Source organism: Atta cephalotes, assembly GCF_000143395.1.
Source record: "Atta cephalotes unplaced genomic scaffold scaffold00011, whole genome shotgun sequence".
Classification (NCBI taxonomy): domain Eukaryota; kingdom Metazoa; phylum Arthropoda; class Insecta; order Hymenoptera; family Formicidae; genus Atta; species Atta cephalotes.
In genome coordinates, this window is record NW_012130075.1 from 1,214,901 (window position 1) to 1,225,622 (window position 10,722).

General features: G+C 35.3%; 1 protein-coding gene across 1 annotated transcript in view; it reads right to left on the reverse strand.

Annotated features, from left to right (window-relative positions):
* Positions 1–10,722, reverse strand: part of LOC105627946 — a 21,737-nt gene that overhangs the window by 9,471 nt on the left and 1,544 nt on the right. The window lies entirely within an intron of this gene.

Below are 10,722 nucleotides of genomic sequence, written 5' to 3' on the forward strand. Positions count from 1 at the left end.
ATAATAATAATAATAATAATAATAATAATAATAATAATAATAATAATAATAATAATTTCAAAAACGATAAAAATGTGTACATAAGCTAGATAGAGTTGTTTGTGCTTTTTATCATTAAAGTAGATTCTGTTTTAATTAAGGATCCTTTCGCCGGATTTTTCATTGGAAATAGTACTCGTCACTAAGCTCGTCTTTTACTCGGGAGGTGCATCGATCCTGTCCTCGCTCGGCTGTCACGAGTACATAGCTGCCGTGGACGCAGCTCTACGCCTACGTAGCAGCCGAAAATGGCCTCCCTCTAATGGGCAGCAATTACCCAATAGCGAATTGCAAATTGGAATTAGCGTCCTAAATCGGCGTGTATACCTCTAACTGTGCCGCTGTACCCTCCGTCGCTCGGTCCAGCTTGCATCGCGCGCGCTCGTCGTCTCGAGGGGGATGGAACAGGGGAAGACGGGGGGTGGATAGAGCACGCGAGAGGAAATGGTGGGAAGGTGAGCGAAGGGGTTGGTAACGACTTCGTCGGTGGTGCGTTCTCTCAGCTTTTGCTCTCACATCCGTGTTGTAGCCCATGTCCGTGTGTATTTGCGTGTGTAGGTGTCTGCGTGCGTATGAAAGAGGGTAATGGTGTGTTTATCTCTGTGTACGTGTGCGAGGGTATCGTATGCGCGTGTGTGCGTCGCCGGCAAGCCCCGCCCGCGGTCCCCGGAGCCCCTTTGCCGTGTCCCGCCCCCCGAATTATCTGCCCCTCAGATCCGAGCTAAACGAATCTAGGCGAGTAACGTCGCTATCCGCCGTCTCGCCACCCCTTCGTCGTCCGACAGCCACCCCCGACGTGCCGATCGTAGATAGGAATGGAGCCGGACGAGCGTAAGCGAAAGGAAGAAAAAGAAGGATGAAAGAGAGAAAATGGTGATAGGAAAGAGAAAGAAAGGGAAGAGAAAAGACGGAAAAGTTGGGCAAGTTTTATCAGGCTATTTTCCTTACCCGAAATGGCTGAATTTAATCCCGAACTCGGGCTCGCGAGCTCGCCACAAATCACGTCATAAACATCCGCGATGTTACTTCTTATTCTTGCTTCGCATATTCCTACCAGATACTCGTCTGATTCGCCATCTTCTCCCGCGTTTCCAGATATATGCAAATTTCTGAATGCAGACGTCGCGTTGCGTTGAATGTGTCGATGGTTTTACTTTTAACACTTAGTCGGATATGTAACAGGGGTAACTTCGAAAAAATAAATTTATAATTTATAAAATCGCTTGATGTCGCTTTAACTTTGATTGCAATTTAAAACTCACTTCTTTTAAAATTTTCGATTAGTTTTTAATATAATTAATCCTTTGATGTCGAATGTTTTATCATGCATGCAACATTGGGTACTGTATAAAAATATTGCACAAATATGAACATTTATAAAAATTTTTTTCAATCGAAACCAACTTTTAAGGAATATAACGATAATAAACAAATATATGTATTTTTTAATTAATTGATCTTTTAGAGGACAGGAATCTATTTTTTTAAATCTTACACTTTTTTCTTGAATAAAATTTGTTATAATTCATTATTTCATTGTACTCTATGCCACGAAATGTGACACTGTTTCAGCGCCATTATAGTGACTTCTCATTCTATAAAAGTTAATAAAAAAATTATAACCTATGAAATAAAAGAAAATTCGGATACGCTTTTTGAGAGGCACCGAAGCCACTCTCAATTAACCACTGATTGCACTCTAGCTCTCATTATTGCGATACATTATATGTTAATGGGTACCTTTTTCTTTACCGTTGAAAAACATTTTGTCACGCGAAAAGAACTGGAGAGCACTGATCAGTTGCAAAATTAAGTTTGGTTCTCTCGGTCAAGCTCGGCAAAGAGTCAAAGGCGTTTTGCGGTCGAAAGGAGCTCTCGACCGTTTACGTCACGTATCCAGCAGCTATCCGATGCGCGTACGTACACACACGTACATGAACGTGGCGCACACGTATACGCAACTACGCGAATAGTATTACCGACAAGACCGTATATATAGACACGGGATGGCGCGTTTGAGCGAGCGCGCGGGATGTTACACATCGGGTAACCAAGATCTGTTTGCTTGCGGACGGCCAAACTAGCTGGCAGCTAATTCAGAAACGCCATTACCACCTATACGCTTATAGGCGGATCTGATGCCGCCGTCGCCGCCGCCACCGGCTTCCGGTATATATACCCGCATGTATATATACTCCGTGCGTGCGTGCGTGCATGCGTTCGTGAGTGAATAAGCGAGTGCATCGGTCTACTCTCTCCCACTTCCAACAATCCGTCCATGCTCTCTGCCGCACTTCGAGCTTTAATTTCAAGCTCCGTCCCGGAAACAACATCGACATCAGGTCGTAGTTGCGACCCCGAGGTTGAACGAGAAGTCAATCGCTAACGACGCTAATTCGCTCGACGCTAACTTGTCGTTTTCGGAGTGGTCTCGTTGGCGAAAATTGTTGAAATCGCTACCATTACGATGAATCCGATTTCCGACATGCACGGGGAAATGAGCCTCGATTTAATTTGCCTTAATTTTATTCTTACGATTAAACATGGACATTGTTTTCTTTTAATTAAATATCGATTTTTTATTTTGTTATATGACATTTTTTTCTCAAACATTACATTATAATTATGTATGAATTTTTTTTATGTATGAATTTTATGTGCGTTGACAAGATATGGAATAGATATTTATAAAAAAATTTTATTAATTTTATTAAGCAATAAATATTTTTATTACTTAATTATTTTGTCACGTTTATAAATTTAAATGATAATAATATCATATATATATATATATGTTTATTTAAATGTGATTAATAAAGTTGAAGTAGAATGAGAATTCCAAAATGACTAATAAAAATACTTTTTAATAAAAATACTTTTAATAAAAAGTTTTTTTTTCGAGCCACTTATAATACTTTTAATAAAATACTTTTAATAAAAAGTTTTTTTTTTGAGCCACTTATAATTTCTGTACCTACGTTAGTTCATGCACTGACAAAATTTCTAATTGAAAATGAACGAATCAGAATTTTCAGGTTAAACTTATTAGAATTTTAGTTGAAATAATTGGAATTCTAGTTACATACAATATTTCTGTTAAAATTTATTAAAATTCTTATTTTTATCAGAATAATTATATCAATAATTATATCAGAATTCTATCTCAATTAGAATTCTAGTAGACTTATCAGAAAATTTTGATTCATCCATTTTTCACCAAAATTACTACTTAATCCAACTAAACCATTTTTCTCAGTGTGAAATATGTATAATTTTTCTTTCTGATTTCTTTCATGTACATCAATTATTATTTGTATATTGATACATGTATTACCCAATCATTTTAAATTGATATTATGATTCTAAAATTGATATGATATAATATCAATTTTAAAATGATTAGATAAAACATATATCAATACAAATGCATTAATCCCGGATTGTGCATATGCTGTGTGTCCTTCCTTTCTCTTTAGTTCTTATCGAACTTTCTTATCGCGTAATTTTAAATGAATACACGATTAAATCTCCCTAGAAGTAGATAACATGACGATAACCCACGCAATCAGCCGCGTAAACCTAGCTATCTGAAACACCATAAGCGCTGCGGTCGAATTAATAGGAATGCTGTAAATTCCGAACAAATAGAATTAATCCCCCGCAATCGGTTCGCCATATGTTAGAGCGTAAAACACAAAGGGTGACAATACAATCCAAGAGAAATTCCTTCCGTGTGTTCACGCGATTTAATTAGATTGCTTAAGTATTTTTTTAATTGTTTTTATTATTATACGGCCTATTATATATATTTACATTGTATATTATTTTTATAGTATATCGGTAATATAACACGACACATATTTATTATTTAATATTAATATAATATTTTCGCAATTATTGTATTATTGTGATATTATACGTCTATATTGTAAAAAGTAAAATATGTAATGCGGCTGGATGGGTGACTTCCGCTCGCGAGTCTCTGACGGAAACGCGAAATTGGCCGTTTAAACGGACTATAAGTCCGCGGAGTTGCCATGGGAACGGTATGGTGACGGCGGTGGCAGAGCATGCCGGGACGTGGGAGGCTGCGAAGGGGATGAATAGACGGATGAATGACGCACAATTAACTAATTAAATCATCCGCCAACCCCTCGCGCGCGCGCTCTCTGTCTCCCGAGTATCATCCCCCTTTTGTTAGTAGAGTTTCCGCCGCCATCTCCTCGCCATTGTTTCTCTCCGTTTGTATGGACGGCAGGATCGGTTCGAAAAAAAAAAGAGAGAAAGGAGAAACAGAAAAAAACGAGATTCGGGCCGTATCGTCACGCCGCTACCCTTACGGTTCGTCAAGTCGATTTAAGCCAAATTGTCGATCGAACTGTCCGTAAAGAAACGAATCCTCCTTAATTGCGGTTCCTCCGGAGGGGGAACTGCTTGTTTTCTTCGATCGAACAATGTCGATTTGGTGAAAACTCGGTTCGCTCAATAAAATATATCCCGCGAAGTACGAATATTTGAGTGATTATTGATTATAGAATAGTCAAATAGAACGCTAATTTAGGTTTATTTTGAAGAAACATGATCCGTAGGTGAGACATTGATCTTTCATTCCTTATGGCTCGATTTTATTTAAAGAAAAAAATTAATATTGCAAGATGAATTTAAATAGTATATTTTTTTATGTATTGTAAAGAAAAGAATGAGAAATTTTTATTTTATGAATAAATTACGCATGAAAATGGATGAATAAATTTATCCATTGTTTTATATTGCTATTCGACTTTACATTATTAATATATGATGTTTGTAGAAGTAAAATAATTTTGTTGGAAATTATTTCATTCATTTTTAACAAATATTTGATTCTCTGCAAGTAACGATACGTAAAAACGGAAACACGCACGATTAGAATGAATTATAAAAACGGCGTTTATCAAACTATATGGTGTTCATTTTCAAGATATTTAATTTCACTTTGCGATATCTTGGAGTTAAAAGGAAATGGCAATGCTGTTTTTTCTTCGACGCCCTTCGGTAAATAAAACCACCCTTAATTTCGTTTGTGCCTTCTACTAAGAGCCTCCCCATTAACTTGAAAAAATATCTTCACAGACCTTCACAGGCCATTAGAGAGAAATTTGTAACTCGATTTACATTTACATGGGAGAAAGATTTCCCAAGAAATGAGAAAATGCTCACATATGGCAAATCTTGTTATGACAAACGATATGCGATAACATTTTTTTTCATATCAAGATGATATAATTTAATTAAAAACTATTTTACCCTCTTGTTTATATATATTTAAAGTTCATACAATATTTATTTATATTAAATGCGATAATGCGCTTTTAGAATAATGTTATCGGCAGTATTGCGAAATAAGAAGCATTCGAACGCGTGAAATAAAATGTCAGCGCGGAAAATTTTGTATTTCCATAATCGGCAAATTAAACATTTGCCGTCATTAAATCATTGGCATTAAAATATGTAAAATAACAGTGAAAATAAAAGTCACGTGTTAGCAGTTTTATCGCACGCGAGATTTATCGCGCCCTCCACGATTATTTATATATTTGCCGTTGATATCGGTACCTGCAATTAATATCGTTAAAACGCTTAAGGATTTTCTCAACGCGTGCGTATCGTATAAAAAGGCCATAAATTCGCGATGAATAATTTATTTCTTCCCGATGTGCCCGGCGGGGGACAGTAATTATTACAATTGTACTTCAACTCGCGCGAACTATTAATCATTGCTAGCGTGCCTATATAACTATCGCACAATCGGAAAATCGATGACGTTTCGCAAGCTAATCCAAAAGCCAATTATCGACTACTGTCGATCATTGTTGATTAATGCATGCATATGCTAACTAAAAAAAAATGTAGAGCCTCTAAAATATTATACAGACACGCCAGTGTATAGTAAAAGACAAACAACTTTGTTGCTTTTACGAACACAATGTAGTTTGCATAATTATTCCATTAATGCTTCCTTGATACAATTTTATTAAATACATATGGAATATAATAGCATACAAAATAGTTTTTAACTCCATTTTACATCATTATATTTAATAAAAAGAAGTAATATTTTTATTTCTAGATGTAAACTTGCAAGTCGTAGAATAACAATTATGGGCCGTTTATAAAAAATAAATAAATTTGATCGATTACAAATAATTGTAACTATATATTGTATATAAAATTTATATTTCTTAAATCTTATACTGTCAATTTTTATTATTTTCTTTATCCAAATGGTTTTCAAAATTTTAAACTATGATTATGATATTTCCAATAAGTATTTCCAATAAGTATTCGATCAAAGTTTCTAAAAATAATTGTTTGTTATTTTAGTTTAACCCTTTTTCTTATCTTTCTAGACATTTATTCCAAAATAAAATAATTTGTCTCTAAGATATTCGCATCTAGTACTTGTATAATTCCAGTAATACGATCGTAATAGTAACGATGATGTTTTGCCATTTCAATGGCTATTCCATTCGGTGGCGGCAATCGATGGCCGCAGAACCGCGCTAATTAGAGCGGCCACGGTACGGGCCATCCATTCGTAACGCGATATGGATAACTATCTAGCAGCCAACGGTGACGTGAGGTTTGGGGTGCGGTGGGTGGCGATGCCGGTTCGGGCACGGGGTACATCGTGCAATACGCGGGCCCTGACACGTGCACACATCCCGCTTATAGCGTGCTAGTTAAATTTCGATACGCCGTTACGCGCGGCACGGGATAGATGAAACATGGTGTTGTCGTAGCGTCGCCGCGCGCGGGCATAACGCGCGACAAATATTCCGCAAATAAAAGCTCGCATCATCCTCCCCCTTCGCTGTCCCGCACCTTCGTCCCCCGATCATTCCTATTCCCCACGTTATTTACAGAATGTCGCGCGGGGGTGGTCCGCGCGGCCGCCGGCAATTTTTAACAAGTCGAGCCGTGTACCGACGATGGCCTCCATCGAGCATGCTGTGAGGGGGGGGGGGGGTGGTAGCGGCAGGGGCACATTCAATGTATTCGACGCGCGTTTTATTTCGTGCCACACGCGCGCCCATATATGCGCCCTCTCTCTTCCTCGCTCTTTTTTTTACGTTTTCCCTTTTTTGTGCTTGTTTTACGCTACCGCTCGATTTTTTTCGCCTTTTTTGGTCGACGCTGGATTGCTCGGCAACTACCAATCAGGATCATCTGACAGGAAATACCCCGCGCACCCGTCACCGTTCGCCACTTGTGTCCGCGGCGTCCCCGTCGCCACTCCGCCTCTCATTTCTGCTACCCTTCCTCCCTCCGTCCCGGGGTATCCACCGCCGCCATCGCCATACGTTCACTGACCAATTTGTTCGATAAAAGCCCTCGACTGATTGGCCTGACAACGTGGCCACGGCTCTTTTTTCCGAGCGCGAAATTTACCGTGGTAACCAGACCCCTTGTTGCACCCCCAACCTCCCTCAAGCCTTTGCCTTTTACCTTCCAAATTTCTCTGCCGCCACTTAGTATCATCTTTCCTTTTTACCTTCGTCTTTTCCTTCTTCGGATTTCTCAGACAGTTTCTGTGATTCGTGGCAAGGTTTGCGAATTAGTTGGCAAGCGATGCAGTTCGTTGATCTCGTGAATAAAGGTTTTGTGGACAAACGCGATTGGATGAAAGGATGCACCTTTCCCATTTTGCAGAATGAATTACGAAAGTTTAATTAAAAACTGACGAAACTTATTTGACGAAAAATTATTCAAGATAGTTTGTGCAAAAGTTTTCGAGAAATTTTAATGAAAGATAGCTGACTCTCTTAAAAGAAATTTATTTCCTATAATAAAATTATCTTTTTATAATAGAAAAGGAATATAATTATTAAGTATGTAATTATTAAGTTAGTAATTTTCGACCCATGTAAAATTGAAAATGACTAAGAAAGGATAAAAACCGTCAATTTTTGCTGCCAAATGTACAAGCGCTTGCGAACCAGGAGCACACAAATAATCGTGGATCTTGAAATATAAATTGAATCACTCCTTTTTAGAGCCAAATGATATTTGGCTCTAAATTCGATTGCACAACCTTCCTGAGGTGCACATCGACTAACGCTGATGCCGACGGTATGAATGGAACTGACATCAAAGGTCAATTATAATTGTATTCAATTGACAATTAAATTGTCATTAATGGACTGGGATTTATATCTCTAGTTTAAGCGTATGAGATTGACGTATCTGTTTTCAGTCTATGATTTATGAGTTTGAAGTTTAGAAATTCACGATTCTAGCTCTAAAAAGCTAGTTTTTATATGCTTGTTTTTTTCTCTATTTCAATCATAATCAAATATTAATTATATATTTGATGTTTTATATATATGTCATATATAACATTTTGAAAGTTAAAACATTAAAAAACGATCATTATGTGTCTCATTTTTATGGCAAAAATGCTTTGCTTATTTACTCAATTCATTCACATTTTTACATATGTTTTCTTCATGTTTATGGGAAACTGATTTCTAACGTGATTCTGCAATTTAACTATAAAAAACTATAAAAAACGAATACATTTCACTTCTCGATTGCGAGCAAAAAATGACGACTTTATCCATCTTGAACAATTGATCTCTTATGTTTTTACATTAGTTATTTTAAAAATAATTTTAAGGATATAGTTCGAAGATAGTTGCAAATGTCACCGTTATCGAGATCATAAAATTTGTGTAGTCGACCAATATGATCTGGTGGAGCGGTACATTAGACACGTAAACATGTACTATCTGCTCATCGCAGCGGCAATCTGTCTTTCGACGTTGCCTCTCACTTTCGAGTTAATAGCTGGTAATAGCCGTCGAGAGCTAACATAACACAACCTCCCACGCATGAGTTACCATCAATCGACGATATCGTTTGACGATTCACTCACCCATGCAAGGAATTTCGATTTTGCGCAATACGCGTCTCCCTTGATCCCGCGAATTTTCTGACGAGGAAGTTTAATTTTTTCCTTTTTTCTTTCATAAAAATTTGATTGCAAGTATCATGTATGCTCGACATTTTCGTTGATTACTAAGCGTCGAATTAAATTCTCATTAAAGTAAATTTTAATAAAAATTTACAGAAAAATAAGATTTCATTATTTGTTTGTAATTTTATTTGTTTGTGAAATGTATTGTAATTGCAAATGTTATTTATTATTATATTATATAACAAATATTATATATATTATATAACAAGTTATTATATAACAAGAAAATAGATTCTTAAATATCGTTATAAGTTTTTATTAATTAATTTTAAATTTAATTTTAAACATTCTGAAGGATGTATTAAGTATATCTGCCAAAAGTGACTGGAATTGTGAATTGGAAATTTATATTCTCCATAAAAACTATAATAAAATCCAAAAATTATTATGATATATATATACATAAAATTATTCAGTAAAGTGTTAATAATTAATAGATTTAACAATATAATTTTATAGTTTAAATTATCTTTTATCTCACTTATTTTTTAAAAACTGTCTTCTTATAGAAATAATTTTTTATCTACATTTTAAATTACCATAAACTTTTTGTATTACTTTCAATACAATATAGCAAAATTTAGTTTTTTCATAACTTTTTTAAAAAATGTAACACATTCTTAATAAAAGAACTCGCACGCGTCTATTCTTGCGCTATCTCGCGCGCTATTTGTTGCAGATCCGTAGTCGGCGATAAAGTCGCAATCAACGTGTTTTTTTTCTGGGATTGGCACTGCCATCATCATCACTGTCGGCTTAGGAAAGAGCGATTTATGAGGATCGTTATCGACTTTAACGACTGTTATCGGCAATCCTCGATTTTCTCGCAAATTATTATCGAATCATTAATTTATCAAGCATTGAAACAGGATTAATGATTTTAACATGAAGGTCAAATCGTCTGTTGCAATAGCACTTTCCAATTGTGCTTGTAATTATTCTAGATTATAATAAAAATCATGCGATTTGGAAATTGGATTCAGAAATTCCCCTTTTGAAAATTAAATATATATCTTTTTCGTATTTACTGTAAATAATATATAATGCTTAAAGCATAAATCGAGAAAAGAGAAATTGTATTTATTTATCTTAAGATAAAACTCTTATAGAAGTTTTTTAAATAAAATTCTTAAAATTACTTCATTATGATATTTTTATCAAATAATGAAATTTAAAATTCTCTGCCTTATCATGATAATTAAATATTATTTAAGATATATGATTTATTATTATTGATTTATCGTTATTTTTTACTTTCTTTTTATTGAGTTGTCCGGAAAGTTTGTGTCGATTTTGAAGGAAAATTGAAACGTAGAAGATTTAAATTTTTAATTTCATTTATTATATTTAAATCTTTTGCGGCACGAACTTTCCGGACGACCCAATACTATTGTATAACTTAAACACTCATATGAATGATATCTTATCATAAAATAGCGGATTTCAATTTACGTTGTTTTTTATAGCGATGATAATTATTGCGATTTTCATCAGATATCATGCGATTAATTACTTGTATTGTTCTTCGGTGCGGCGATCATTATGATATTTAATTAATTACAAGCATCAGCATTTCGATAAATTCTCTTTGATGGATATTATTTATGTTTTTGTTAATGATGCAATTTAAAGTATTATTAATTTGAATAATATTTTATATTTTT